Genomic DNA, 24,502 nt, shown 5'->3' on the forward strand with positions numbered 1-24,502 from the left:
GATGCACTATTTATATTGTTAAGAAAATATCAAGTTAATTACAATAAGAAAATAGAAATAATAATTGTAGGCCACTATGTCTTTAGATAAAAAGATTCGTAGATATATTTGAAGATTATGATGATTCTATCCTTTCTCATTTCTCTCCCACTCTTCTATAGCCTTCTTTTATTACAACTAAACTACCATTAGTTGGCACAATGGATTCTGAACCAGTAACAGTTACTTTGCTCAAATAACAGGCAGAACTTCAGTTTCGAGTCCCTTAACAATATAATTTTATTGTAACATTTCTACATTCATAAATAAACATCCTTATCATACAAACTTATAAACATGTTATTCTTCTAAGCTTTCCTTTTTCATCAAGATTGATATATCTGGCCGGGTGTGGTGGCTCATGCCTGTAATCCCAGCACTTTTGGAGCCTGAGGTGGGCAGATTGCCTGAGTCCAGGAGTTTGAAACCAGCCTGGGCAAGACGGCAAAACCCCATCTCTACAAAAAATTAAAAAATTAGCCAGGCAGGGTGGCGAGTACCCACAGTCCCAGCTACTAGACAGGGCTAAGGCAGGAGGATCTCTTGAGCCCAGAAGGTTGAGGCTACAGTGAGCCAGGATCATGCCACTGTACTCCAGCCTGGGTGACAGAACGAGACTCTGTCTCAAAAAAGAATAAACACAAAGTCTGTCACAATGATATGCAACAGCTAGATATTCGGGGACTTTAATTTTTATAAATTAGGAAAAAATATTGATCTACTTTCTGAAGGATACACTTTAGGGAGAAAAAAATTATTTATAGATCAACAAATGAAGCTGACAGCAACATCAAGAAAACCCTTCCTCTCAAGACTGACAATAAGAAAAGCTTCAGAAACCAAAGATAAGACTTATTACTGCTTCCTGAAAACTACTGCATTCCAGAACTTGGAACCGTGTTACGTGGTAAAATTTACTGTCTTTCTGAGAAGTCTCTCTTTGAAAATGGTATCATCCTGAATATTTTCTTCTCACAAGTTCTCTGTGGCTCCTCAAACTATGATATTTTTTACATATTTTAGGAATTATTGGGAAAGAACTTATTGCACTTTAATACATTTGTTAAGTGCCTCATGCAAAATGTATGCATTCTATATATCCATGTTTTATTGTATACCTGATGGCTTACCCAAACACAACTATTTCTTGTATTTTTTTAATGATGAGAATAGTTTATCTACAAACTTAGGTAGTTGTAATCCATTTTCATTCATGCAGATAATTATTCTGTCTGAGCATTTACTACATTACCATGTACCATCCACCATGCCAGATGATGACAATGTATAGTATATAAGAATGACTCAGTCAAGGTCCCCGAGAGCTTCCTTAAAACCTAATGGTAGTGCAGATGCAAGAAACATCTGAAAACTGATAAGCTGCAATATTTAAAGTAACACCTAAGCTATTTCCACCCAAAACTAAAAATCTCACCTTCTAAAAATGTTAGACATTTGGTTTTGTGTACAAGAGTTTCTGTCAAGATTAGTTATAAAATAGTTGAGGCGCGGTGGCTCAAGCCTGTAATCCCAGCACTTTGGGAGGCCGAGACAGGCGGATCACGAGGTCAGGAGATCGAGACCATCCTGGCTAACATGGTGAAACCCCGTCTCTACTAAAAAAAAAAAAAATACAAAAAATTAGCCGGGCGAGGTGGCAGGCGCCTGTAGTCCCAGCTACTCGGGAGGCTGAGGCAGGAGAATGGCGTGAACCTGGGAGGCGGAGCTTGCAGTGAGCTGAGATCCAGCCACTGCACTCCAGCCTGGGCGACAGAGTGAGACTCCGTCTCAAAAAAAATAAAATAAAACAAAATAGTTGAAAAATAATGAATATTTTGTTTCAAAGAAGTGATTAAGGTATACACATGACATAAGGAGTGGTTAGAGTCAATCAATTTCTGTAAAAGATATAGACAGACAGACAAGTAAACTACATGTTCAAAGCAGTAATTTAATTTTGCAATAAGTTCAGGACGGCAGCTTTTGAAAGACCTTGGTCAAAATTCTGACAGTTGGTGGGCATTCCCACATGTGCTAGTTATCAATTTATTGCTTCTTAGATTCAAATTCACCCTTCACTGCTTGCTTTGTGAAAATGAATATGGGCTTGAGAAATATTTTCTCGTTTATCAGCTGGTGAAATGTTAACCTTTGGGGACAGAGGGTGCTGGAAAGACCAAGTAGAAGAAAGGGTTAAGGCCAGGTGTGATGGCTCATCCCATCCTGACTGTAATCTTAGCACTTTGGGAGGGTGAGGCAGGTGGATCACTTGAGTCCAGGAGTTCAAGACGAGCCTGGGCAACATGTAGAAACCCTGTCTTTACAAAAAATACAAAAATTAGCTGGGCATGGTGGCATGTGCCTGTATTCACAGCTACTTGGGCGGCTGAAGTGAGAGGATCACTTGAGCCAGAAAGTTGAGGCTGCAGCGAGCTGTGATCATACCACTGTATTATAGCCTCGGTGACAAGGTCAGACCGTGTCTCAAAAAAAAAAAAAAAAAAAAAAAAAGGAAGAAGCAGGAGGAGGAAAAGAAGGAGGAAGAGGAGGAGGAGGAGGAAAGGAGGAGGAGCAAGAAAGAAGAAGGGGCAGGGGGAGGGGAGGGGAAGGGGAAGAAGAAAGGGCTTTTTCTTCTTGGTTCTGGTGTGCTTTTCTTGGAGTAGTGTTAGTGGCTTCTCCACTAAAGGTGTCTGTACTACATGACAGCTGCCCCGGCAGCACTTTGCATCCAAACACTTTCTTTGGCATACTCTTTGGGCAGTTTTGTAACAGCGCCTCCAGCAAGACATCTCCCTGTGGACAGCTTTCTCTGGCACCCTCGAGGGAATATTTCTGGAAAGTTCCACCAGCACTACACCATAGCAGCGTCTTTGTCATTCAATACATATAACCATACCTTCTCTAGCAAGGTCAGGAACTTAGCCCTGGGGGGTGGAAAGGGAGGTCTTTCTTGATTTCTTGATCAAGCTATCTCAAGTTCTAAGGCTAGGAGTCATCCTTCACATCTGCTATTCCTATATTCTTTAGAGTTCTCTTCTTACTAGTCAATCTCTCCTATTCAAATTCTTTATGCTAGTTAATAATTCTTTATACTAAATTTTCTGTTTAAGTTACTGCATCATTTTTCTTTCCTGATTAGACCCTGATTAATACACTACGATATATCACTTATGATGCAGAATGTTTCCTTAAATATATCTCCAAAGTTATGAACTTTATACCACTTCAGAGATATATTTAAACTATTAGAGAACATCTATAGCCAAAAAAAAAAAATAACCAAAAAGGGAGGCATGACCACAAGGAAGATTTCCAACAAGCGATGCCTTTCCAACTCTAATATACTGCCTTGGGCAAGATACAGAATAGCTACTATTTCCAGATATTAAAGAAATGTAAGAAACTGAAGATTCACAAAATTGCTTAATTCAACTTCCAGTTTCAGGAGAACTTTTGCTTTCCAAAGTAAACTCACTGATAATTAGAATTTCATTTCATTATAGTACATCAAGAATAGGAGTTAATTCACATTTATTATTCATTTGAATCAATCTGAACATGACAAGGAAAGATGTAGAGACATAGGTGAGTTAAGTACTACTAAAAGTTACACTACATCTCCTCCTTCAAAGTAGGTGTGCAAAAATATTCCATAAAATCTATTGTAAGTAAAATCTTTATTGTATAAAATGCTTTCCAATAAATATTTTGTATTTTTCTATTATTTATTTAATATGATTTTTATATAATTTGTTTTAATCTTAAACTATGTAATAGTGCATTAGAGAGCAGAGCTAATCATAAGAAAAGATAGCTTAAAGCAATTAACATCTTGATAAGAAATGAAGGAAAGATCAGTTTCCAAAGTTGCATAGTTTTCAAAAAGTCAGTGCACAGAAATATAAGAAACAGCCAAGATAATCTCTGCAGATCCCTAGACCCATATTGACAGGATTTTCACTTGTACACACTGCTTTCCCTGTCAATTCAACATACCCCACAGCGTACTTAATCAACTACGTTTAAAACCAGAGCTTTCTCTATGACCCCATGCACAACACTGCCCATGTTCTTCCTATCTGTCCAGGTGGACAACAAGGACACATCATCACAGCATGGTGTTTAGGAGCAGACTATGGCATCAGACTGTCCTGTAGTTAAATCCTTGTTTTACCTTTGATGGCTGTGTGGCCTTCAGCAAGTTACTTTACATCTCTGTGCCTCAATATCTTCATCTGTACAATGGGGATAATGATAATCCCTACCTCATGGAGTTACTTGAGGATTAAATTGAATAGATATAAGAAGCACTTAGAGGTTTCAGCACACAGTGAATGCTGTGCTATATGACAGCCCTCTCTGTCACATGACAGAGGTCCTCACTCAGCTGCTGGTGAGCTGATTAACAAACCTCTTTGGCCCCCAAGCACTAGAGTCTGCCTGACACCCAGGCCTGAGGTCACTGGGCATATGGCCAGCTTGGGCCCCCAGGGCTTCCTACCTGAAACTTGAACCTCTTCAATCAGCCTTTCCTTGCAGGCTACGTTATAATCAAACTCAGAGTAGGATTATATATTTGACTTATTTTTTAATCCTCTTCAGTACACCAGAATGGGGTCTGGCATAAATTAAAGGCTAGATGATACTTCTTAATAGATTATATGACATCAACAACCTGCTAATGATTTTTTTTTAAACTGGTACTGCACTTGGGATTAAATCTAAACTCCTTGACCAAGAAGTCACATTCTCACCCCTGCTTTCTCCCATGTCAGCCTCCCCTTATTCACAAATTAGATTTTTCTTTTTCTTTTGTTGAAAACATTTTTTTTTCCTGCTAGCTCTTGCACATCCTTCAGGTATTAGCTTAAAACCTCACCTCCTCAGAGAAGCCTTTCTAAAATAGATGCCCGTATCTTGTACTGTTTTCATCTCAGCTTCTTCACTTTACAGCACTTACCACTTTTGTAATTGGTGTCCTTTATTTGCTTGCTTCCCCACCAGATACCAAACTCTTTTTGGCAAGTATGTGTTCCATGAGCTTGGTACAAAGCAGCTCTTTTTAAATATTCCCTGAAGAAATTAAATAATTTTATCTTTTCCCTGAGGCAGTGAAAAGAGGTGGCTGTAAAGCATCAGAGCATACCAGGGTCTCAGTGTGACAAGATTTAATGCCAGAAATATGCACTATAAACTTAGACCCTAGAGCGCAGGAGAGGCCAACACTGCAAACAGTGCCATGCACAAGCCTGAGGCCTGTCCCAGCTTTCAGCTATGTTGCCAGGTCACTCCTGATGGCACAAGAACTTGTAACTGGAGACAGCAAGTCAGTTTCTGAATGTGACGTGTTGTCTTGACCTGTGAACTAGCCATTTCTTGCTTCGTGGACTACAGAGCAGAAGATGCTGGTCTAAAGATGCGGGAAAAATAAGAAAATGCACAGAGAGAGGCAGAAAAGCAGAAGGAAGAAAGGGGAAGGGAAAAGAGAGAAAAAAAATGGGAAGAGGGAGAGGAGAGACGGGTAGAAAGGGCAAGAGGGAAGGAGAGAGCGAGAGAGAGCACTTACAACTTTCTAGTTTTGTTTCTAGTTCCTTCCTAAGGAACAGTGCTCCGAAAGTGTCTGAAATACACCCCTGAATCCTTACAATAAACACCACTTTCTGATAACATTGACTTTACTTCTACTACTTCCTACCTAACAGGGGCCCTAATAAGAATGGGGCAGAGATGTTTCTATTACGGTAAAGGCCAAGTTAAAGGAGGCTCAAATAGACAGTATGTGGAGTTCCGGGTAGAGATCAGAGCAGACACAAAGGCTTAAGCATTAGCAGCAGATAGGTGAGCATTAAATGCCAATAAAAAAAAAAAAAATGCCATCTCCAAGTGAATTTGGAGTGAGCTGTTTCAGGAGATGAGCATAAACTCCGTTAGCAGTTTCTACACAAAAAAGAAGGAAGATTCTGAAACTGCTGTAAATCGGTATGTTGCCAAAATACAGCCCTCTTGTAAACCGATTAGGACTGTCAAATTTATAGGCATCTACAGTTTTTTTTTGTTTTGTTCTTAAATAGAGCAAATAATCACTTTGTGATGTACCGGTTATGAGATCTGATCTTGCAGTATCAGGCTGTCTTAAAGCACGACATGGAGAGTGAAGGATGCGGCCTTCAATTGCAGTAGTAGAGCAAGACACAGAGTAGAGCACACTTCTATACATCTGCCCCAGTGATGAAAAAGATCTAAACATCTACCTAAAGAAGGAGAAGAAGGAGCATCACATTCTACACTTCAATTCCCTTCCAAACAGTCAGAAGTTGTTTCCTTGATTTTATGTTCCTTGAAATTTGTGCATATTTTTATTATTTGCTGTCTTCTACTTAAATATTTTATTTTGGCTGGGAGTGGTGGCTCACTCCTGTAATCCCAGCACTTTAGGAGACTGAGGCGGACTAATCCCTTGGGCTCAGGAGCTCAAGACCAGCTTGGGCAACATGGTGAAACCTCATTTCTACAAAAAAAAGCTGGGTGTGGTGGCGTACACCTGTAGTCCCTACTACTCAGGGGGCTGAGGTGGGAAAGTTGCTTGAACCTGGGATGTCCAGGCTGCAGTGAGACATGATCATGCCACTGCACTCCAGCCTGGGTGACAGAATGAGACTGTCTCAAAAAAAAAAAAAAAAAAAAAAAGAAAAGAAAAGAAAAGAAAAGAAAAGAAAAGGAGAGAAACTTTTTTCAACTCCCATTGACATTTACTTTCCAAAATCAACAAAAGTATCCAAGTATCCTAGCCTACTATCAATTTATGAATAGCTTTAAATTACATACTTCCTCCTACAAATTAACTAGGTACACTAAGTCTCTGAAAAAAAAAAAAAAAAAGAATACCTATTACCCTCAAAGGGAGAGAAATAATTTAAAAAGAAATCATAGTCATTTGATGAATTCATCTGCAAATGATCAAGAGGAAATTAAGACTAAACAACATCACCCAGATGGATTAACACTTTGTCATGTTGTACAGAAATATTTTCTTTATGTTAAAATTATACATAAATACATTTGAGACTAATTGGCTTATTATAACTCATGGTGTCTTTCCAAAGAAGAACACTGTAGAAACAGCATTTCCATAGAAACATAAAATTCTCCCAGACCATCCAAAGCACATATATTGTAAACCAACGAATCTCAAACAAATTTGTTTCATAGAAAAGGAACACATTTTAAATTAAATATTCTGTTTATTATTGGTTTGTGGAAAAAGCATATATATTTCATTGTGAAAAAAGCATATAGGGTTGGGCGCAGTGGCTCACGCCTGTAATCCCAGCACTTTGGGAGGACAAGGTGAGTGGATCACCTGAGGTAAGGAACTCAAGACCAGCCTGGCTAACATGGTGAAACCCCATCTTTACTAAAAATACAAAAAATTAGCCAGGCATGGTGGCACACACCTGTAATCCCAGCTAGTCAGGAGGCTGAGACAGGAGAATCCCTTGAACCTCGGAGGCAGAGGTTTCAGTGACATGAGATTGTGCCATTGTACTCCAGCTTGGGCAACAAGAGTGAAACTCCATTTCAAGAAAAAAAAAAAAAAAGCATATATATTCATCACTAATCACATAATAGGATACGAATTATTTAGCAAATAATTGTATTTAAATGAACAAAGCTTAATAGCAAGAACACGTGAGTGGATACATTATAGAATTAGGTCTTTTCCATATCAGGTAGGCATTTTCTAACTGAATCCATTATGATACTGGGCAAGTGATTAAGAGCACAATATTTCAAAGTGACTCTCTCTGAAACAGAGTAAGTTTTAAAAAATGACCTCACGACCAAATTTGATAATCAAATTCATAAAAGTCAGGTTTCAACAAAACTGCTAACTGACAGCTATAATCAAATTCCACAAATCAAAATATTTGACCACCGAGTCTGTTGTACAATTTATCATTTGTCTTCAGTTACTCATGAAGTTCATTGCCTTGCTTAGAAACATGTATGGAGATTGACCTAGTGCCCCTTTCCTAACAAAACCATTTCAAAGTTACTGCATCTTAGTCCAGGAAATGTATAACTGACAGGGGTTCTCACCACACACAGGGGCCCTGGAGGTATGAAATTTAGCTAACTAGAAAATAATGGAAGGGTGGGGAAAGGGAATAAGTCTCAAAACATTAAATTAGGGATAAAGGCACCTACCTTCATTCCTAAATGGAGTTGATACAATAAATTCAGCTATAAAATAGAATGTCAAAGACTTGGCTCATTTTGTACTATATAGAGGTCCTAATATGATAACAAACTTAGATTGGCTTCGCATCAACCTTCTATACCTTAAGGGTATATAGGATACATTTTTAAAAAGTCTCTAACCACCACAACCTTAACCCCAACTCTGCCACAGCCTCCAGCACATTCACAGCAACGCTGGGATTCATCAGCTGGGCCACATTCGGCCCTCATTCTAATTCTGACCACTGACCTCCAGAAAAACGGAATAAAGAGGTGCGGTGGGGGACAACTGAAAGAAACAAAAAGGATTGAAACACATGGAGGTTTAGAGTTGCTGAGATGTATAAAGATAGCAAAGAATGCATTAATTTTTGACACATTTTAAACTAGGGTTTTCTTGACAAGGTATCTACTTATTAAAAATGTCCTCTTCTTAAACACGTGCTAGCAGCATAACATCTACTATGACTTTGGGAGGACGAGGCAGGCACATAATGAGGTCATGAGATCGAGCCCATCCTGGCCAACACGGTAAAACCCCCTCTCTACTAACATACAAAAAATTAGCCGGGCGTGGTGGCACAAGCCTGGGTAATTTGTAAATTACCCAGTCCCAGCTACTCAGGAGGCTGAGGCAGGGTAACTGCTGGAACCTGGGAGGCGGAGGTTGCAGTGAGCTGAAATTGCACCACTGCACTCCAGCCTGGCGACAGAGCGATACTGCGTCTCGAAAAAAAAAAAAAAAGACTCAATTTTAATTTTTAACCTCACTCTAAGACTAAATACAATTTACAACCAAATTAAGAGGTAGATATTCACAGTCAAGTGTTTCTTAAGTATAACGTGAATAATATATTTAATTAATTCTACAATTATCTATTATATACAAAACTATAAAATTATACTGCTTCTGAGTATTTCAAAATTTCATTCATCCCATTGCATAGTTTAAATTTATTATACTAGGCATGTTATTTTTACATTTTAAAATATTTCAAAAGTAGATTTTGTCCCTCATGCTCTTAACTGTAGGTCAAGTTACTTATTGGATATAATATCCTTGAAGAGATTTGAGTCTGTCATTTATACGCTTGTGGTGTCAATTAATTTAATCAGATCAATATCTTGCTGAGTTGATCTGGAATTTTTCCTGGAAAGAGGAAGAGTATTGGGAAAGGATAAATTGGGGTATGGTCTCCTGAATAAAGTGCTGGGTGAGGGGTGAAGTCCTTTGAGAGTTGTTTTGGTTACTTTTTTGGAGAGGAAGGATATAGTACAGTCGGGAGTACAAAAACATTTTAACTGCAATCAGTTTTCCCTTGGGACATGGCAGTGGTTTGCCTTAGGCAAATAATGGGTGACTAACACTCCAGCAGGCATGTCAGGATTTGTTTTGAAAGCACCAAGGCTCAGGGTACCCTCACTGTAGTCCTGGCTCCCCAGTGCCACTTGTAAAATTCAATACCATATTACCCCACCCAGTGATCTCAAAAGGCTCTCTCATCTCTTCACACTTCCTTTCTATAGACTCACTCACCAGTGAGGACTTCCAGAAAGATAGGACTGTCCTACCTGACCACCAATGTAATAGGAAGACTTCTACTAATAATCCCCAGTGACAGTCATCCTTATGTTATTCCCTCCCCTTCGAATATGATGGGATAGCCCTCCAGTGATTATTAAAGAGCAAAAGGAACTTTGCACATGTAATTAAGGTTTCTACTCAGTTGTCCTTATAATAAGGAGATTATTCAAATAGACCAGGCCTAATTAGATGAGCGCTTTGAATGCAGAAAGTTCTCTCCAGCCACTCAAACAAGAGGAAGTTGAGATTTAAAGCACTGGAAGTATTTGATGTGTCATTGCTAGCTTGGAAGTGGGAGGAGGCCATGAATAAAGATCAGAAAGTGGCCTTTAGGAGCTGAACACAACACCTGGCCACAGCCAGCAAGGACCTCAGACCTACAAGTGAAAAGAACTAAATTCTGGCAAGGACCTGAATTAGTTTGAAAGTGAATTGTTCCCCAGAGCCTCTAGATGAGAGCCCTGTTGGCTGACATATTTATTTTGCCTCATGAGATCCTAAGTAGAGAAGCTGGTTGAGTTTGCCTGGACTTTCAATTTACAGAACTGTGAGACAATAAATAGGTGTTGTTTTAAGCTGCTAAGTTTGTGTCAATTTGTTACGCACAATAGGAAATTAATATAACCAGGGCTTCTGGCAGTACTTTTATTCAGAACAACAGATTTAGACTTCAAATATTTTAGTCATTCTTTACTACTTTATATGTGAAATTCTTGCTTCTTAAACATAATATAAAACTAAATGCATAAAAATAAATAAGTGTGATGGCTAGCTAGACATTTCATACCTTTTTTATAACTCCTTCTCCTTTCTTACACCCTAAGTACTATAAGCCATTCAGATATTCTCTAAATAGCTGATGATTCCACAATCATATACTACATCAAAAAGTTCCTTTCAAAGCACTCTATTTCCAAAGCAAGCTGATATGGTTTGGCTATGCCCCCACCCAAATCTCAAATTTTAGCTCTCATATCTCATAATTCCACGTGTACTGGGAGGGACCCAGTGGGAAGAAACTGAATCATGGGGTCAGGTTTTTCCTGTGCTGTTCTCATGGTAGTGAATAGTCTGGTGGTTTTATAAAGTGGAGTTCCCCTGCACACACTCTCTTTTGCTGCCATGGAGGACAAGACTTTGCTCCTCATTTGCCTTCCGCCATGATTGTCAGACCTCCCCAGCCACGTGGAACTGTGTGAGTCAAGTAAACCTCTTTTCTTTGTAAATTACCCAATCTCAGGTATGTCTTTATTAGCAGTGTGAGAACAGACTAATACAGAAGCACATGTAAGAGATAAAATATTGTTTTCTCATCCTCTTCTTTAATTATCATCATCATGATCATCATCAAAATTGCCATTATCTACCACTAATTGAGTATTTTTAAGTGCCATTTAATTTTTACAACAATCCAGTAAAGTGCAAAGAAATGGAGGTTCAGGAAGAATAAGTGACAGGGTATTAGTGTGTCCTGTGGTTGGAGGGTGATTAGGGAAAGTATTTTAACTAAAAAGACAGGAAGGGCCATAATGCTATGTTGTGGAGTTACATTTCCACCAGAGACCATGGAGACTGGCAGGTTTAGGGATAGATTTAAAGTAGGGAATGTTTGGTTGGCAATACAGAGAAGAGAATTGAAGAAAGACCTTCATTGGCAAGACAATCAGGAAATTTTTCAATAGTTCACGTAAAAGATTAGAAAGATCCCAACCCATCTGCCCTTAAAACATTTCATTTTTTAATTTTGCCACCTCTGAAAATGTATAATTTTATGTTTTGGTGTAGGCTTACAAAATAAATGTAGCAATAGTTTATCTTTCAAATAATCTGACTTCGTCACTAGACATTATTGATAGTATTGGGGCTAAGAAACAGGTATGATTAGGACTTCCATGGAATGGCTACACAGGTTCTCTATATAACCAGATGGTCTTTGGTGGGTTCTTAATTCTATAGAACCATTTCCTTTCTCTTCTTCTTTGCCCAGAGCATTCCACCCTATCCCTTCTCACTATCATCCTTATTTCTGTAGTTTATAATCTCTGCTGCCACTTCCTCTAGGTGTTTTGTATACAGGTGCATATACTTTATCTCTACTATAGAGGGAGTCTTACAGAACAGAGACTTTCTGGCATCAGACTTTGTCCTACCCAACTCTGAATTAGAGAACAACTTGCTCTTCCTCCCTTTTGCGGTCCCTTGTCTGGTAAAGACCCCAGTATGTGTGGCTGCTTATCCTATGCCACAAGGTTCTATCCCCCACCTCTCATAATGTATAGATCATGGTCAAAAGCACCTGTGTTGACTTCTGGGTATATACCAAAAGTAACTGAAAACAAGGACATGAACAGATATTTGTATACCCATGTCCATAGCAGCACTATTCACAACAGCCAAAAGATGGAAGCAACCCATCAAATAATGAATGGATGAATAAAATGTTGTATACAGCTAATATGGAGTATCAGTCAGCCTTAAAAAGGAAATTCTAACACATGCTACAAAATGGATGAACCTTGAAGACATCATGCTAAGTGAAATAAGCCAGTCACAGAAGAACAAATATTGCATGATTCTACTTATATGATACACCCAATCCAGAGTAGGTCAATTCATAGAAACAGAAAGTAGAATAGCAGTTGCCAGGGGATTGGGGAAAAGGACAAATGGGGCATTACCGTTCAGTGGGTATGGAGTTTCATTAAATAAGTTGAAGAAGTTGTGGAGATGGATGGTGGTGATGGTTGCACAACAACGTGAGTATACTTAATGCCACTGAACTGTACCCTTCAAAAAGCTTAAAATGGTAAATTCTATGTTATGTAAAAATCCCACATCTTTGTTTATATTTTACCACAATCATCATAATAAAAAAGCATCTGTGTTAATAAGATAGCCCAAAGAAAATACAAAGAAAAAGAAAATTCTGAGAATAAAACCAAAGAATAATATACAGAAAGCATGTAGAAGTTGGGCAGTCTGAGAAAGAGGGACCATTGGCCATCAGGAGAAGGCAGTGTCATATGAGGCTGATGATGGAGAGAGGGAGGAAAGAAGGACATTGATGGCAGAGTGACTGCAGACAAGTACCTGTGACCCAGAGCATGGCAACTCAACTTGGCAGTGAGGTATAGGAAGAAGAGTTCCAATGGAAAAAGTATGGCAAAGGCCAGATTAAACTGTATTAAATCAATGGGAGGCAAAGATACAGAGTAGAGATGGCATTTTGTAGGAAACCACCAGTTACTTTAGGAAGAATCTCAGAGAAAAATAATACAAGCCAGAAGTCCTTATCTAAAACATTTCAGACCATATGAATTTAGAATTCACAATTTTTCAGATTTTGGAGAGATAAAATAATACACATATGCATATTATGTAATAACTGAAGCAAAGTCTAACAGAGCAGATAGTAATCAAACATTTTATATATCTGCAGCAAAAAAAAAAAAAGCAAGAAAAGGAAGAATACTTATACTTAGTGAAATAAACAACCTTATACAATTTAAATTTTGGTTATGTTGCTTTACCATGAACCATTAAACACTTTTATTTTCAGAGATTTTTAGATTTATAAATTTTGGCTAAGAAAATATAGGCCTATATCCATGGTAGCAAGGTAGCCAGAACTAACCAGAAATATTCTCTGGGATAAGATGGGTTAATAGAATGCTCAGTTTCCTACAATATAGGATATTAACTCATGCATTTAGCTCCTATTTATACCTATACAAGTATGCTTAGTCATGCAATTCCAACCCTAAGCTTGGCTGATTGTTGTCTATGCCCTCTAGGATTAGATCATAATGTACTAACAATTCTGTTAAATTCAGTGTTTAAAAGAAGCACAAGTTTCTTTACACAATTATTGATGGGAGATAAGGTTGTTAACAGACAAAGCTTAAGAAAACTATCATGGTTGTAAGAAAAGGAGAGAAGTTCTTTTTTTAAAATGAAAGACCTCTAATAAGGAACATGTAACTGTAATTTTCAAACTTGACTTATGGTTGATACTTCTAGAAGTAAGAAAAATGTGGTGACCAAAGAAAGTTAACCTGCAGGGCAAATCGTGGGTTAAAGTCAATTGTTTTTTTATCAAATCTTCTTATTTTAGTTATCTTCCTAGAACCTCAACCCCATACATTTTCTAAATTTTTTTATTAGCAGAAAGTACAATTCATTTACTAAATTTACGAAAACAACTTGCGATCTGCTCAGCTGATGAACTGTAAGATGACATTGTATGCCCTTCAGTGGAGTGCTGGGTACTCAGATGCTCCAAGGGCTGACACAAGTCCTTTGCCTTCTCAGCACATGGGCCTAAGTGGAATGGAACCTGCTTCCCTCAAATGTGAAAAGGACTGGGGAAAGTGGTGGGCCAATCTATGCCTGGGATGCATTGACAAGGCTGAGATTAGCAGGCAACGTTATTTGCAGCACAGAAGATAAAGTCTGACATTCCCTCAGTTGAATTCTCTGCTTGCCACTCCCAAGCCAAGGACTTGACCCTTGAATTTGTTTTCATCTGGTTCATCCCTAGAAACACAAAAGACCCTTCCCATAAAATCCTAACAGGTAAGTAAATGGTAGGAGTTGGATATTATTGATACAGTCAGATGAATCAAGTGCATCCGGTATCCTTTATCTCTCAGCCAAATCAGAGAACCTACTTTCCCAGAGAATAACAATCATCACAGTCCACTGAGTCTTGCATTTCCAATTGTTTCTGTGGCAGCTGGCTACTGGGAAGTTGCTAGGGAATTGAAAAAAGGCAGCGTGGGGAGGGCAGATGGCTCCTTTGGGTTTATTTCCACTGAACGTTGCAGCTGTGAAACCCACTAACGTTCCAAGTGTCATATAAAATGCTTCCAAAAAGGGCCTAGTTAAGGGAGAAGCCAAAGAGCAGTCATCCTGATGTGTTTCTTTTTCTACTGTTGTAGGTGAAGCCCCCATAAACATTAAATGCAGATAGCAGATACATAACAAACTACTCAGCCAGAACTCAATCCAAAAGTGTAATTAGACCACAGGAATCACTAAACCTGATTACAGCCAGTATTTTCTTTACTAAAGGAAAACCCAGGAAGATAGCAACTGCCAAAGGAAACAATAAACGCAGCAAAGGGTGGGACTTAATTGGTGAAAGTAATTTTAAGAGCAGACAATATTTATTTTTATCATTAGAATGAGATTGTATTGATTTTCCTATTTGTTTCTGAGCATACAAAATGTTCTGAAGACATCCTGCAAATACCACAATAATATGCCTAATGTATACTAGGATGCCAGGAGAACCAAAAAAAGGTGGAGTTGAATAATCTCTCAATTAAAATGCACACACACGCACACAAACAAATACCTGTGTGTGTCACTTGAAAAAAAGTAAATCAAATGATCTAGAACTTTTGAAATAAGTCACGGATACCTAAAAACAATATAGAAATATGTTTATATAAAGTATAATCTTGTGATAAAATGTAGGTAATTCTTCCAATGTTTGTAACTAACAAAGACTGACAAAAACTCTAAATTTGGGGAAAAAATTACATGTGCCTGTTTTGTTGACAGCCTTTCAATGTGATACCTGAATTTTACAAAGCATATCAGAAACCACTCCATGCAGATCATTTTACTACTTCATCCTTGGAATGTCTTTACTTTGAAAAGTTTGTAAAACTATCAGATCAAGTTAACAATTACATAATTTCACCACAGTAGAGATCCATATTCACCAGATGGAATGAAAGACGAGACTGTGGTGAGCCTGCGGAGTAGGAGCATGCACTCACATGTCTGTGCATGCACATGCATGTAAAGATGTCCACTGGGTCTTGTCTCTACATTGAAATAAAAAATATATATACAGTGAGACTTATATGCCTCTCTTCAGTGATGCAGTAACAGTTGTTTGATTTAATTTGGTTCATAGTAAGGTCAAACTCTTTCTTATTACTGTATATTTGCTCTGATTTTTTTTTTCCCACCATTTCTTCACGGACGCATAAAACTGAATGTTTGCAGAATAATCCAGGTCACCTCTTGAATGCTTTGCTGCTTAAAAATTTCTTCCACCAGATACCCTAAATCATCTCTCTCAAATTTAAAGTTCCACATATCTCTAGGGCACGGGCAAAATACTGCCAGACTCTTTGCTAAAGCCTAACAAGAGTCACCTTTATTCCAGTTCCCAACATATCTTCCTGTCTTCTTCTGAGCCCTGTAAACTGTTTCAACTTCTGCTTGGTATTCAGTTCCAAAGTTGCTTTCATATTTTCAGGTTATCTTTATAGCAGTACTCCACTCTACTTGTACCAGTTCTCTGTATTAGTCTGTTTTCACACTGCTATAAAGAAGTAACAGTGACGGATAGTTTATGGAAGAAAGAGGTTTAATTGACTCACATTTCTTTATGACTGTAGAAGCCTCAGGAAACTTACAGTTATGGCAAAAGGTGAAGGGGAAACAAGGGATGCCTTACACAGTGGTAGGAGAGAAGCATAAAGGGGCAACTTCCAAACACTGTTAAAATCATCAGCTCTTGTGAGAACTCCCTCAGTATCATGAGAACAGTATGGGGGAAACTGCCCCATGATCTAACCACCTTCCAACAGATCCCTCCCTTCCCTCAACACATGGAGATTACAATTTGAGATGAGATTTGGGTGGGGACACAGAGCCAAATCATATCAGGGTATATACACATACTTAGAAGGCGTAAGTTCTGATGTTTGGCATCAGAATAGGGTGACTAGAGTTAACCGCAATGTATTATAAATTTCATAGTAGCTAGAAGAGATAACCTGATTGTTCCCAACACATAGAAATGATAAATACTCAAGGTGGTGGAAAGCCCAAATACCCTAACCTGATCATTACACATACCAGCATATAAGAAAATATCACACGTACCCCATAAATATGTAAAATATTATGTATCAATACAAAATTTTAAAAAAATAAGGATAGTATCTTCTCGACATAAAATTTACTTTCATTTTTATACTAACTGAATCCTATGAAACAATTGTATTTGGCTACTATAAATTGCTCTTTCTCTTTCTTACATTATGTATTTTACATGTATCTATTTCCCCATAGAAAATACATTTTAAACACATGCACACACACACAATACAGTGAATATTAAGATATATTAATTTATAATTACTTGGGTAAGAACCATGCAGGAGAGAGAGAAAGAGGAAGAAGGGACCTAATCAATGATCGATCGATCTATCTATCTATCTATCTATCTATCTATCTATCTATCTATCTGTCTATCTATCATATATATATGCTCTGATTTTTTTTAAAAAGTATATGGATGGCAAATACAGACAGCCTGACAAATAAAATACCAGATTTTGACTTATTACTTCCCACTGTACTGCTACCAATCGAGTAATTCAAAATCTCTTAGACTAACAGGAGTTGTTAACTTTTTTACACCATGAACCCCTTCAACAATCTGGGGGTGTCAATGAACCCTTTTTTTCCAGTAATGATTTAACATTTGTAAATAAAATGCAAATGATTATAAAGGATATCAATTAATTTTTAAAATCAGCGAAATCTTAAAATCACAATATGAAAATAAATATGAGCATACCTTTGCATATGTTAATATATAAAAGAAAGAAAACATTGAAAGTATAATAGACCAACTTTTAACAATCATTTTCTGCAAATGTTGAGATTCTACCACTTTTAAGAATTGCCTTTATACTTACTGTATGTTGTTTTTTTTTAATTGAGGTAACATTGACATAACATACATTAACTACCCAATTCAGTGGCATTGAGTGCATTGACAATGTTGTATAACCACCACCTCTCTCTAGTTTCAAAACATTTTCATCTTCCTGAAGGAATACCCCATACCATTAAGTAATCACTCCCCCTTCTCCACCCTTCCACAACCGCATCTCCTGACAACCACCAATCTGCTTTCTGTTTTTATGGATTTGCCCTTTTTGGATATTTCATATAAAAAGAATCATACAATATGTGCATTTTTGTGTATGTCTGATTTCTTTCACTTAGCATGTTTTCAAGGTTCATCCAAGTTATAGCATGAATCAGTACTTCATTCATTTTGAGGGTTAACACTTCATTGTATGTGTATATTATGATTTGTTAGACTAACAGGAGATTAGTCTATGGAGATTCCTCCACTGATGGACATTTAGGTTGTTTCTGAACTTTGGCCATTATAAATAATTCTACTGTAAACATTTATATACAAGCTTCTGTGTGGGTATGTTTTTATTTCCTTTAGGTATATACCTAAGAGTGGAATTGCTAGGTCATTTCGTAATTTTATTTTTAACTTTTTGAGGAAATGTCATACAGTTTTCAAAAGTGGTGGTACCATTTTATATTCCCACCAGCAATGTACAAAGGTTCCTATTTTCCCCATTTTGGCTAATATTCTTTGTTTTCCACTTTTTAAATTATAAGTACCCTAGTGAATATGAAATGGCATTTCATTATAATTTTGATTTGCATTTCCCTGAAGAATAATGATGTTGATAACCTTTATAGGGTCTCATTCTGCCACCCAGGCTGGAGCACAGTGGCATGATTACAGCTCACTACAGCCTCAACCTGCCCAGCTCGAGTGATCCTCCTACCTCGACCTCCAGAATAGCTGGGACTACTGGCACATACCACTGTGCCTGGCTAATTTTTTAAATTGTTTGTAGAGATGGATCTCACCATGATGCCCAATCTTGTCTCAAACTCCTAGACTCAAGTGATCCTCCCACCTTAGCCTCCCAAAGTGCTGAAATTATAGGCATGAACCACCTTGACCAACCCTATGTCCTTTGCAGAATTGAGTGACTTGTCTTTTGTTGCTGTGCCATAAGAGTTCCTTATATATTCTGGGTATTAGACCATTAACAGATGTTTAATTTGCAAATTACTTTTCCCATTCTGTAGATTGTCTTTTCACATTCCTGATAATGACCTTTGATACACAAAAGTTTTTAAGTTTTGTAAACTTCATCTATTTTTTTCTTTCATTGCTCAGGTTTCTTTTTTATTACAGCAAACATGATAGATAGATAGATAGATAGATAGATAGATAGATAGATAGATAGATATTTAACAAAAATAAAGCCAGTATTCCACATACAGTAACTTCATACATCTTTTCTGCAAACATTGTGTGTTAAGTATCTTCATTATTACCATGAAGAAACTAGGTCTCTGATCAAGTTAGGGATTTGCCAAAGACTGCACGTGTTAATAGTGGAAAAATCTTGTCTTTGAACACTAGGCAATAGTATTAGTTTGACAGATTAAAGGTGAATAATTAATTACATGGCATTACTTGTGCTCATGGAAGCTAAATGTTTTTTCATTCAATAAATATTTGTTGAGTTCTTCCTATGTGTCAGGTCCCATATCAGCTTCTAGAAATAGAACAGTGAACAATACAGGCAGAATTCTTGCCCTCAAGATGTTTTCAGATTAGTGAGAAAGACAGATGTTAACCCCAGAAGTGTAAGTATGAGAGGGGAAGTGCATTGTGCTATGGGAACAAGTCATAAAACTCCCCACAGGAAAACTTATCGGTACATTTGGATACTTTAGTATATTCCATATGCCACATTCTTGTATGTTGCTTTATATTTTTAAAAATTGTTTCAGAGGTACAAGCTTTCCCTGACTACACTGAAAGCTCTTTAAGGAGGGAAACCATATGTGATAATTCCAGTGTCCTTCACAGTGGTATGCATTACACCAGAACAGGAAATAATTATTGAGCACAACTAGAATGGAGAGAAGGAGCTAAGGAGTCAGGAATAATGAATCCTTAGTACACACTAGTACTGTAATTCATGAAGGATTTATAATAAATAATAGTTAATGTTTATTCAGCCCTCACTGCCATTAAGAGACAGTGTTTTGAGGAGTTCAAACTTGATTTATGTAATATAGAATAAAAAGAGTAGAACAAGAATTCAAACCCAGGCAAGCTGACTCCCAGGGCTCATGTACATAACTCCTCTGGACATTGTCACCTACTTAAGAGATCAATTTTGACAACTGTGTAAATATCTCATAGCTAAACTGCAAAGTTCATATACAAAAGCATGTGCATACGCATGCAAACGTGTACATGTACAATATTGCATGAATCAAAATCACAAATTGCAGTAAAACTGTGATAACTAGGGCAAAGGAGACAGAAATAAAGATTCAAAAAATGGTCAGTAAACTAAAAATATATGTTGAGTAATAACATCAGTAATTATTATAGTAAAGAAGAAAGAGGTCTGGAAAAGGTGATACAGGAAAAATCCCACCCTATACTTTAATGTATCCTATTTTTCTTTTCTAAAACCAATCATCCCAAGAGGGTTCCATCTGTAATCTACCACAACAAAATAACGTGGCTTCGAGAAAATGACATACTAGAGAGACTATTACCTGCAGGATGCGGCATACCCCAAACCTACCTTTAACATACCTATAATGAAAATCGTATACTGGTTATGCTGAAAAGACTGTCAACACAACATAACCTTGCCCTGATATCTACAAAGTGGTGACCTTGAGGAGAAAACCAAGCAATATTGTTTCTCAGAATGGTATAGTTGGTCACTAGTGTAAATTTTAATGTTATTTTATATGTATGGGAATACTAGATGTTGTATACCATAAAAGAAGGTGACCAAGTAAAACCTGTGAACTGGCAAATTACTTCTCCATGTAGTAAACTTGTATGATATTTTGGTGTGGCAAAGTAGGAATTTAACCACACAATTCTAGTCTACTGAGGCAAACATGGCTATATTTCTGAAAAACTGTATCTTGCACGTATTCTACATACCCCTCACTGTAAACTATTAAAGTAAACTCAAATCTATAGGACAAGATTAAACACTGAATATTTTGTAAAAACATGAGCTATTAGCTATTGGTTGACAAAACTCATTTCTTTATACTTTTATCTTTTTCTTTTAAAAACTTTTTAAATTTAGTTATTTCTAAGCCTATGCACTTTGAAAACATGGAAGAACAAATGCTCCACTTCGCAGTATTGTGGATTGAATAATTTTCCAGCTAAATACTACTAATTCTAATAAGAAAAAGAAATTAAAAGATGGAAGTTTTGACTTCCTGCTGGCAAGGCAAAAAAGAAAGAAAATTTAACACCTGTGGTGAAAATAACTCTGAAACGTATCTTCTTCCTTACTTCCTTAATTTCTTATGAATAGGTTTTGTTTCAATGCTCTGCATAAAAAATGTTTGTTTTAAAACTTGGAGTGTATTTTCCCACAGAAACCATGTCATAATCAGAGGCTGGGTGTTCATGCCATGCTACAGTCATGAGGCTTTCTGTTCAGTGTTACACAGTCCACATTACCTGAGCAGGAACTGGAAGAAATGAACAAAAATAGAGTCCCCTGGACCCTGATTTCTACCTACTAATTGGTCAAATACTTCAGTCCCCGAAACCCAAGCCCCAAGCTGCTTCTGAGATGTCCTTAGGTCCGGAATCCACCATGGATATAATACTTTTAAATATTCTTCCTGGAGCCCAGCAGTATCTGGGAAGAAGCCAGCCCAGTTCTCCAACAGGAGTCACAGGATGTGGACTGGCAGCTTCCCATGGTCTGTGCAGAGATCTGTGGGAGCTTGCTGAATAGGGGGGAGCAATTTCAGCATTTTTATATTTTGGCACATATCTTCCTATGAGCACAAGACAGCCAGCCCTGAGCAGTGATACACAGCTTTTGCTTCTCCTCCCTTCCCATCAGCTGTCGCTTCTGCTATCAGAGTGCCCGCCACAAACAGCCTCCCCACTTGTAATTTGCTGCGGCTAATCTGTCATCTGAGAAATCAGATGACCAGAGCCGTTAGAACTACATGTAAATTTAGAGTCAAGCTCTGAAAGACAGCCAGAGACCCTCTCCTTTAGGAGATCTTGCAGCAGGTTTCCTGGCAGCCATCTCCTTTCTTTGCAAAGCTGTTCTTATCTAATTCCCTGCTTGACAGTCTCAAAAGGTGACCTCCACCTGCAAGAGATGTTCCTATTGCACGATAAGTGAAGAACACACCAGAATGGAAGAAGGAGACATATAATCTAGTGCCTGTGCCAACACCTACCCTGGGGATATTCAAACTCACAAAACTTCTCTGTGTTCCATTTCCTCACTGGTAAAATGGGTATAACTATGCCTGTCCTGCTTACAGTGAGGTCTAATGGATTAAACATTTTCTGCTGCTGTAAGAATGAGTTATTATGAAATCAATGTCTTTAAAAAAAAAACCATCATTCTCAGGGGTCTGTAAACTATAGATGCACGCCAAATCCAGCCTGCTGCCTGTTGTTGTAAGTAAAATTTGATTGAAACACATCCTCACCCTCTCCTCTATGTAGTATCTATGGTTTCACTTATGCTACAACAGGAGAGTTCAGTAGTTGCAACAAAGATCTATGGACCACAAAGCAGAAAACGTCTACTAACCAGCCCACTACAGAAAAAAAGTGTTTCTGATCCATCATAAGATATTTTTTTAAAGTATTATTTTTAAGCAAACAAGATTTCATTGTCCCCCCCACACACACACACAATGCAATTACTTAATATGGCGTATTTCCCAACATAGCTTGTACACTTAACAGAAGACCTTCAATAGAAAGTTATATTAATAACGCATAAGAAATTCATTAGACAAATTATCTGCTATGTAAATCCACTACGGTGAAAAGAGTAGTACTCAGAATTATTTTAAATTCAATTCTTAAAAGAATAATTAGCTCAGAGCTAAGATTTATCTCTGGTATGTAATTTAGGGAAAATAAAATCAGTAATACATTATTACCCCTATTGTGTCTCACAGCAATGAGGGCGACCAAGCCGCCCAGAGTTGTCAGTGCCAAATATACTGTGGGAGCTCAAATATTAATCAAAATGACATCTGCAATATTTTCCTTTCCTAATCAAGCCTAAACATCATGGGACATCCGGCAAATCAATAAGCAAAACTAGATGCCCTCATCACTCCTAACCTGGCAGCACTACATTTTTAGCCAGAGGACGAGGGCCCTCAGTGTCACACAAACATTTCTTTACCTCAGTTGTTTGCCACTTCCAAGAGATAAGTGTGCCCACCTATGATCCCAAAATTTACCCTATCATCCATCTCACTATGCCACCTATCACAGAAAGAAACACCCCTTATCAGTCCAAGATAAAATAGGCACAGTGGTACATGACTCTAGAATATGCTTGTGTATTCTGCCAGAGAGACTCATAAGTAAAGTGAGAATAGGCTGTTATAAAGTATTTGTGAAAAACGGAAGAGGCCTCACATCCTGTCCTCTATAACCAAGGAAAGGTAGCACAGGGACTTACGCTATACCCCATACTTCCCAAGCTCCCACCAAGGCAGACTTTTGATAAGTTGAGAATTAATTATTTTTGGCTTCAAGCCCCTTTTCCTGCCTTTTCTTTCTAGTCTCCTTTCCTCAAAACTCTTATCCCACTAACACCTCCTATTTTCTCTCTGTGGGCTCTGGAATTGCTCTAGTGCTGAAAGATCTGATAAATACCTTTATGTCAATTTATTCCTCTTTCACGTAGTTAGAGGAGCAGAGTGCTGGAGAAATGAAAGTAGGAATAGGTCTGTTCACGTGGAACTAAGTGTGAACCCTATGGAGAGAATAGCAAAACTAAAAGGCCAACACCCAGGAAAAATGGACTGGAACACAAAATACACAGACCTTCACTTCAGGAGGTGAGACATGCCCCGTGAACTCCAAAACCCTAAGGAAGACTTGAAGCAGAAAGCTAAGAACCTGCTTACAATTGGGCAGCCAGGATCTAAGAGCCACAACTGGCCAATGTTAAGGTGAACATTCATACTCAATCTACTGAGGCAAGAGCATTTGGATTAATTAGTTCACTCATTCATTCATCATTCGTGTGCCAGGCACATCCATGAGCTAGTATATTCCATACCTTCAAATAGCTCTTTTCAGCCTGTTTTGGCTTTAGTTGGTATTTTCCCCCTAGCTTTATGAAAATTTAAATGGAAACACTTCCTGATTTCAGACTATTCAACCTTTACAAGTAGATAATAAAACAGAAATCAAGGACAGTAAACATGATGGAAGCATCTTAGTCAGCTGAAATCTGACTTGGAAAAGAAAACATAATTCACTACATTGTAACCAAAATTAAAATTGCAGAGATTAAAGGCAAAACACAACAAAGGCCACACCAGACACAAGAATAAAGGAACAACATAAACTTATTCAAAAGAAATGAATGTGATGTAGAAAGTTGGGCCACTAGCCACCTTCACAGGGTGCTGTGAGGCTCAAATGAGGTGGTCAATGGGATGGTGCTTTAAGAAGTGAAGAGGCTCGTCACAAATGTGAAGGTCTGGGTAGAAACACTAATACTATCATCACCAATCACAACCTCATCTTAAGATGAGTTGAGATTGTTTTTAAACTATTAATACAGATAACCAAAAGAAGAACAACTTATATTCTATAGGTTACTTTGGCACTAAACCTATGCATATTGTTTGATATGGAAATTCTACAATAAACTTTTTATAGAAAACAGTATAAATAACCAACTATAGGAGATTCCTCAATTAAAGCCT

General features: G+C 37.7%; 1 protein-coding gene across 1 annotated transcript in view; it reads right to left on the reverse strand.

The window, feature by feature from the left end:
• The window catches only part of WDR72 (WD repeat domain 72), a 244,202-nt gene that overhangs the window by 154,920 nt on the left and 64,780 nt on the right, over positions 1-24,502 (reverse strand). The gene's annotated exons all lie outside the window — the stretch shown is intronic.

The sequence above is a fragment of the Rhinopithecus roxellana genome, chromosome 5, assembly GCF_007565055.1.
Source record: "Rhinopithecus roxellana isolate Shanxi Qingling chromosome 5, ASM756505v1, whole genome shotgun sequence".
In the NCBI taxonomy this organism is placed as follows: Eukaryota; Metazoa; Chordata; class Mammalia; order Primates; family Cercopithecidae; genus Rhinopithecus; species Rhinopithecus roxellana.